This window comes from Tachyglossus aculeatus, chromosome 26 (assembly GCF_015852505.1).
Source record: "Tachyglossus aculeatus isolate mTacAcu1 chromosome 26, mTacAcu1.pri, whole genome shotgun sequence".
NCBI classification, from domain to species: domain Eukaryota; kingdom Metazoa; phylum Chordata; class Mammalia; order Monotremata; family Tachyglossidae; genus Tachyglossus; species Tachyglossus aculeatus.
In genome coordinates this window covers 15419812-15427348 of record NC_052091.1, presented here as the reverse complement: position 1 = coordinate 15427348, position 7537 = coordinate 15419812, and the positions used below count along the sequence as shown (strand labels likewise).

General features: G+C 48.8%; 1 non-coding gene across 1 annotated transcript; it reads left to right on the top strand.

The window, feature by feature from the left end:
• The first annotated feature begins 6256 nt into the window (after nucleotides 1–6256).
• Nucleotides 6257–6394, top strand: LOC119946298. Its single transcript, XR_005456404.1, has one exon. It is a non-coding gene; the product is annotated as a small nucleolar RNA SNORA7 (small nucleolar RNA).
• The last annotated feature ends 1143 nt before the right edge of the window (nucleotides 6395–7537 follow it).

Genomic DNA, 7537 nt, shown 5'->3' with positions numbered 1-7537 from the left:
AGAATACAATATAACAGAGTGGATAGGAATGTTCACTGCCCACACTAAGCTTACAGTCTAGAGGGGGAGAGGGTGGAAAGAGCCAGTCAGACTTGCAACCTAGACCAGCTCTTTCTGACATCCCAGAGGCTGTGGGAGCTTCTGGGAGATCTGACAGGTGTAGGAACTAGAATGACTTCTTGGAAATTTGACATTTCTAGGAATAGGGTTCTTTTTAAATGGTATTAAGTGTGCGCTTTGTGTCAGGCACTGTACTAAGCATTGGGGTAGACATAACAATCAGGTTGGATACCGTCCCTGGCCCACATAGAGCTCTTGCAGATGAGGGAACTGAAGCCCAGAGAAATGAAGTGACTTGCCCAAGATCACACAGCAAACAAGTGGTGGAGCAGGGAAAAGAACCCAGGTTCTCTGGCTCCCAGGACCATGCTCTTTTCCTTGGCCATGCTGCTTCTAACTCTCCCAAATGCTTAGTACAGTGCTCTGTACACAGTAGGTGCCCAATAAATACCATGGATTGATTAATAGGTGAATGATATACAAATCAGCTTCTATTTATTTTGTCACTGGCTCAGGCAGATTAGTTACCCCTTTTCTCATCCGGAAATGTCACTGATTCCATCCAGCGATTCACCCAACCAAAACCGCATGCTTCAAAGTCACCACTGACCTCCTCATGGCCAAGTCCAGTGGACTCCAAGTCCAAATCCTCCTCAACCGCTTGGCTGCCTCTGACACTATAGACCTTGCTTGTATTCATCCCAGCACTTAGTACAGTGCTTGGCACACAGAAAGCACTTAATAAATACCATTATTATTATTATTATTATCATTATTATCAACCTGACCACCTTGGCATCATCCTCAACGTTATCCTGCTCTCCCAGCTTCAAACTACTGCTAAAAACATCTCATGAAGCCACTCCTTCCTTTCCACTCACTATGATTCCTTCCAGCCACTACTATGCTGGTTTAATGACTTGCCAAATCAGATCAGCCTCCTCTCGGGCCTCCCTGCCTCCAACTTCTCCTCCCTCCAGTCCATACTCCAAACTGCTGCCCGGATTATTTCCCTGAAACATTCAGAGCACATCTCCTTACCTTCTCAAAATCTTCCAATGGCTCCCCATTGGCTCCCTCCACAGCACGGCCCACAGCACCTTGAGGACTGAAAACTGGAAGCAGAGCATTGAATCTCCAAGGCAAAACAGTTTCTGGAGAGCTGTGAGAGCAATTTATCAGGGACATTGCCTCCAGGAAAGCCCACTGCAGCATCTCCAACGTTGATCATTGCATTGTAAGCCCCACTTTACAGAGGGGAACGATGAAACCCGGGAGAGGGCAAATGACTTGTCAATCAACCAATCAATGGTATTTATTGAGTGCTTACTATGAGCAGAATACTTTACTAAGTGCTTGGGAGAGTACAATATAATAGAAATAGCAGATATTCCCTACCCAATAATGAGTTTACAGTCTACACCCACTGAGTCAGCAGGGTGGTGCCAGCAAGAGATGCCAGGATCCCCATCGATCAGACCTCACTCTGCCCATCAGTCACAAAGTGAGAGTTGGTGATTCAGAAGGGTGAAACTGAGCTGCTCTTCATTTCCTAACCTTCCCCCAACCCTGATTCTGGACACCACAATAAACTGGGCAGTTTGGAAGAGCTCAGAGCTTCTCTCCCCACCAACCCTCCCCAACCCCAGTCCAGGCTCCTTTCCCCTTCCCCTCCACTCCCCAACTACCAGATGGCCCCCTCCCAGTGAACTTGAGTGCCAGCTGACAGCCCAGATGCCTCTGGCAGTCTGGCAGCATTTGGAAAATTTGTTCAGGACCGGGTGTCTGGCCCCTCTGCTCCTTCAAGCGCAGGGTTCCCTGTGCTGCCTCCAACCAACTCTTGAGCTATTCCTTGCTAAATCACAATGCCAGGCCCTCCATCACCGCTGAGAAAAGCAGCCGTGGTAGCTGCCACCTTCCCCCACCTTCCCTCCCGCCACCAAGGGCCCTGCTGCCGGCATGCTCTGTGCTGGGAAATAAGGCTGATCCCATGTGACCTCATAGCATGAGGCCTCTACAAAACCCCAGGAGGATCAGTGGCAGTGAATGTGCCTTGAACTCTGAGCCCCGAGGAACAGAAATTCTGCTCCTCTAGCCACCCCACCCCACTGGTTTTGATTTTATTTTGTGCATTTGCCCATGTTGGGTTTTAAATGTTTCATTATTCCCGATGCGTTTGCTTCCAGCACCCCCAAGGGACAAGGACCATGTTTACTTCCTACCTATGTATTCTCTCCCAGTGCTTAGTACTGTGCTCTGCACAGAGTAAGTGCTTCATAAATGCTATTACTACCACTACTACTACTCTAGACTGTAAGCTCATTTGTAGGCAGGGAATGAGTCTATCAATTGTATTGTACTCTCCCAAGTGCTTAGTACAGTGCTCTGCACACAGTAAGCGCTTGATAAATAGGATTGATTGAATGAATGACTGTTATTATTACTACTACTGCTATTATTGGGGCCAGGGGCAGGAGCAGTGGGCCACCCAGGGTATCGTAGGGGCCTTGCTGCTCTCAACTTGCAACTAGGAAAACAAGCCCAGGGGGAGGAAAGTGGAGCAGACAGAAACTACAGGGAGGCAGAGGATGAGTTGAGGCTTAACTCTTCAGAAAGGTAAAGGAATTGTGACAGGAGGCTGGTTTGACTTTAAGTCTAAATCCAAGCTGTTCTGGGTCCTGCTGGCTGAGAAGAGAGGGAAAGAGAAGAAAAGGGGAGGGAGAGGCAGTCTATGGGCCCTGGCCCCTCAGGGAGGGAAATGAAGGAGAGAAGAGGAAAGAGGGGGAAGGAGAGGGAAGAAGGGAGGGAATAATAATTATGGTATTTGTTAAGCACTTACCAAGTACTGTTCTAAGCCCTGGGGTAGATATCAGGTCATCAGGTTGTTCCATGTGGGGCTCGCAGTCTTAATCTCCATTTTACAGATGAGGTAACAGGCACAGAGAAATGAAGTGACTTGCCCAAGGTCACACAGCAGGCAAGTGGCGGGATTAGAACCCACATCCTCTGACTCCCAAGTGGGGAGCGAGGAGATGAGGGAAGGTTGGGGAAGGAGGGGCAGTCTACAGGGCCCGTCTCCTCAGCGGTGCAGGGAGGTTTATTATGGGATTTGGAGGATTTAGGCTTTAGTATTATGGGATTATTGGACCAGGGCTGCAGGGAGGGGAGCAGGGGTGTCCCCAGACCTGTTCTCCTCCTTCTCCCGGCCAGGTCGCAGGAGGTTGGGGGATTCCATGTAGAGACAGTGGTGGGGCAGTCGGGTGCCGGGCCCAATCCATAGGCCCTGGGCTTGGGAACTAGGAGCTGCCAAGACCAGAAAGGTCAGTGGGCAAACAGAGCTCCTGCAGCCAGAGTCCGCAGGCTCCAGGATGGGAATCCAGGGATTAGCATGGCTGCTGGGAAGCGGCTCCATTGGCCAGCTAACCAGGCAGGGACGGGGGCCTGGGCTTATTTCCCACAAAAGAGCCCATGGTGATGCCGACTTTATTAATGATGATAATAATAATAATAATGATGATGGCATTTGTTAAGCGCTTACTATGTTCCAAGCACTCTTCTAAGCACTGGATAACAACCACAACAATAATAATAGTGGTATTAAGCGCTTAGGTGGATATAAGCAAATTGGGTTGGATGCATTCCCTGGGGCTCACAGTCTTAATTCCCATTCATTCATGCATTCATTCTTATTTATTAAGCGTTTACTATGTGCAGGGCACTGTACTAAGTACAGTAAAGTAAGTGAGAAGCAGTGTGGCTTAGTGGAAAGAGCCCGGGCTTGGGAATCAGAGGTCATGGGTTCTAATCCCGGCTCCGCCACTTGTCAGCTGTGTGACCTTGGGCAAGTCACTTCACTTCTCTGGGCCTCAGTTACCTCATCTGTAAAATGGGGATTAAGACTTTGAGCCTCATGTGGGACAACCTGATTACCTTGTATCTATCCCAGAACTTAGAACAGTACTTGGCACATAGTAAGCGCTTAACAAATATCTTCATTATTATTATTATTATTATTTGGGAAAGTACAATAGAGAAATGGAGAAAATCCCTGACAATGAGCTCACAGTCTAGAGGGAATTGGAATTGTAAAATACCTATTTTACAGATGAAGAAACTGAGGCCCAGAGAGGTGAAGTGACTTGCCCAGGGTCACACAGCAGACAAGTATTGTTAATTGTTTAGTGGGAGAGCCAGGATTAAAGCCTAAATCCTCCAAATCCCAGGCCCATGCTCTATCCACTGCTCCTCGGGCCCTTCATGAATATTGTACAGGGCTAGGATTTTATTTTCTGGCAAAAGAATGAACAAAAATGAAGGGTTGGGGTGTTAATTTATGTTGAAAAAAAAAAGAGCAGCACGATCAAGGGGACCTTTCCAACACAGCGCCTGGCGAGAGCTGCAAAGTCCTTTTCTAAAATAAAAAAAGCTTCAGCATCAGGACCGGTGCCTGGGGAACAATGGTTTCATTCAACTGGGCCAGGCTGGAAATCTGGGAGCATGTGTTACAAACCTGTAGGTGGGGAAGTGGGGGGTGAAGGATGGGAGAGGGAAGCACCTGGGGACTGAGAATGGATGAGTCACATCTCCCTTCCCCGTTTTGGTGCTTTAGGGGAAGGACAAAGTCAGGGAAAGGGGACTGAGACCTGGTCCCATAAGGGCATGAAGGTTGCTGCCAAAGACTCCCGCTGGCCCTGGGTCCCCCTTCAAAGCCTTATTGAGGACACTTCTCCTCCAGGAGGCCCTCCCTGACTAAGCCCCCACCTTTCCTCTTCTCCCACTCCCATCTACGTTGCCCTGACATGCTCCCTTTGTTCATCCCCCCCTCCCAGCCACGGCACTTAAGTACGTATCTGTAATTTATTCATTTAATTAAAGTCTGTCTCTAGGCTGTAAGCTCATTGTGGGCAGGGAATGTTTATTGTTGTATTGTTCTCTCAAGCATACTGCAGTGCTCTGCACACAGTAAGCATGCAATGAACACAACTGAATGAACGAATGAATGACCCTGCCCCAGCTAAAGGCCTATTCAGGGGGAGAGGGAGGAGATGCCGGGATCTACAATCAGGTATCATCCCCATCAATTGGTATTTATTAAGCACTTACTGTGTGCAGATCACTGTGCTAAGCACTTGGGAGAGTATAATGTAACAGAGTTTACAGTCTAGAGGATGAACTTATAGTCTAGAAGATCCCGAAAGGAAGAGAGGAGGGAATTTAAGCGATCCCCAAGCACTCACTGTGCCATGCTCTTGCCTCCCCCTTGCTCATGTCCTCTCTCCAGCTTGGAATTCCCTTCCCCTTATTATCTGACCGACCACCACTCTTCCCATCTTCAAAACCCTTTTAAAATCGCACCTCCACCACGAAGCTGTCCCTGACTACCCTCTTTCCCTAACCTATTCACCTCTCCTCTGCCATCACCTATGCAGTTAGGTCTGTACCCCTTAAGCATTATCCCAGCCCCACAGCACTTATGTCTATACACTGTCCCTTCTCCTATCGTTAATTTAACGTCTCCCACACTGGACCGTAAGTCCTTCGTGGACAGGCATCATGTCCATGCTACGCCCCCGAGTGCTTAGTACAGTGATTCGCCCACAGTTAAGTGCTCAATAAATACCACCGATTGATTGATTGAAGGGGATAGTGAAGCCACTGGTCTAGCCACAGGGGACACATGCGGTTAAGTCTGCCAACATTCCCGGTGACCTCTTACCCCATTTCTGATAGAGAAGGAGGCTGAAGGAATTAGTCTTACCTTGGAGACAGCAGGGGTTGCATCCAGAAGTAGCTCATCTACAGCAGAGGGTGGAAGGCTCTGGGATTGAGAAGGCACCTTTACTTGGGTGACGGTAAGCAGCTAAATGCTTTGCCAGCCAGCTGAGGGGTTGTAGGACAAAAGGCAATGAACCCGAGGTGAGTGAATGCAATAGCACTAGCTTTCTGCTTGGGGCCCTCTCACACTTCCACCAGGAAGCAGTGTGGTCTGGTGGAAAGACTATGGGCCTGGGAATCAGAGGACCTGGGTTCTCATCCCAGCTCTGCCAATTGCCTGCTGTGACCTTGAGCAAGTCACTTAACTTCTCTGTGCCTCAGTCCTCTCATCTGCAAAATGGGGATTCAATTCCTGTTCTCCTTCCTTCTTAGACTGTGAGCCCCATCTGGGGCCTGATTGTCTTGTATCTACCACAGTGCTCCCTTCTCAGGGTCACACCTGGAGAGTTTCCAGTAGTCTACCAGTCTCGGCTAGGGGAGGGAGAGTCAAGCAGAGGCCTACCCATTCCATTCCTAGCTTGGGCAGTGGCTAGTGAGTGGAAGGCAATCTGCTATGGGTCAAAACTCACCTGGGCTGGGCAGCAGTGGCACCAGAGAGAGTTGAGGGCGGGGACTCAAGTTTACTGCACAGAAGGAGGCAACGGTAAACCACTTTCGTATTTTTAAACTAGAAAACTCTCTGGATCCACTACCAGGACGATTCCAGATGGAGAGAGGGGCGATCTGGGAGAGATGTGTCCGTGGTGTCGCTGTTGGTCGGAAATGACTTGACGGCATAAGAAAAGAGCACAGTGCTAACTAGAGTTCTTGGCAAAGAGTAAACAACAAATATCTAATTATTAATATTATTTCAACAGGCCACCTACTATGGAATCCCCCATCAGGGCTGATGGACGAGCGTCAGTCCCGAAGGTGGGGAAACCAGCATGGAGGAGTTGATTCTGGTGCAATTGGCTTGCCCAGCACCACTTGGCTTCTCTTGTTCCTGCCGGTCATGCTTCCGCTGAGCAAACAGGCAGGCAGGGGAGCTACACATTTCAAAGAACACATGAGGTCCTTTCTCTCGAGTGCAGGCCCGTGATGGGCAGCTAACGTCCACTAATTCTGCCGTATTGTACTCCCCCAAGTACTTAGTACAGCTCTCTGCACATAGTAGAAGCAGCGTGGCTGAGAAGCAGCGTGGCTCAGTGGAAAGAGCACCGGCTTTGGAGTCAGAGGTCATGGGTTCGAATCCTGACTCCACCATGTCTGCTGTGTGACCTTGGGCAAGTCACTTAACTTCTCTGAGCCTCAGTTACCTCATCTGTAAAATGGGGATTAAGACTGTGAGCCCCACGAGGGACAACTTGATCACCTTTTATTCCCCCCAGTGCTTAGAACAGTGCGCTGCACATAGTAAGTGCTTAACAAATGCCATTATTATTATTATAGTAAGCGCTCAGTAAATACCACTGATTGATTGATTTCCCACATTAGTCTGCTACAGGCAAGTCAGATCTAGAACCCCCAGGCTCCTGCTTCCCAGACCAGTGCTCTTTCCACTGTGATGTGTATATAGCTATAATTCTATTTATTTATATTGATGCCATTGATGCCTGTCTACTTGTTTTGTTGTCTGTCTCCCCCCTTCTAGACTGTGAACCCATTGTTGGGTAGGGACTGTCTCTGTTGCCGAATTGTACTTTCCAAGAGCTTAGTACAA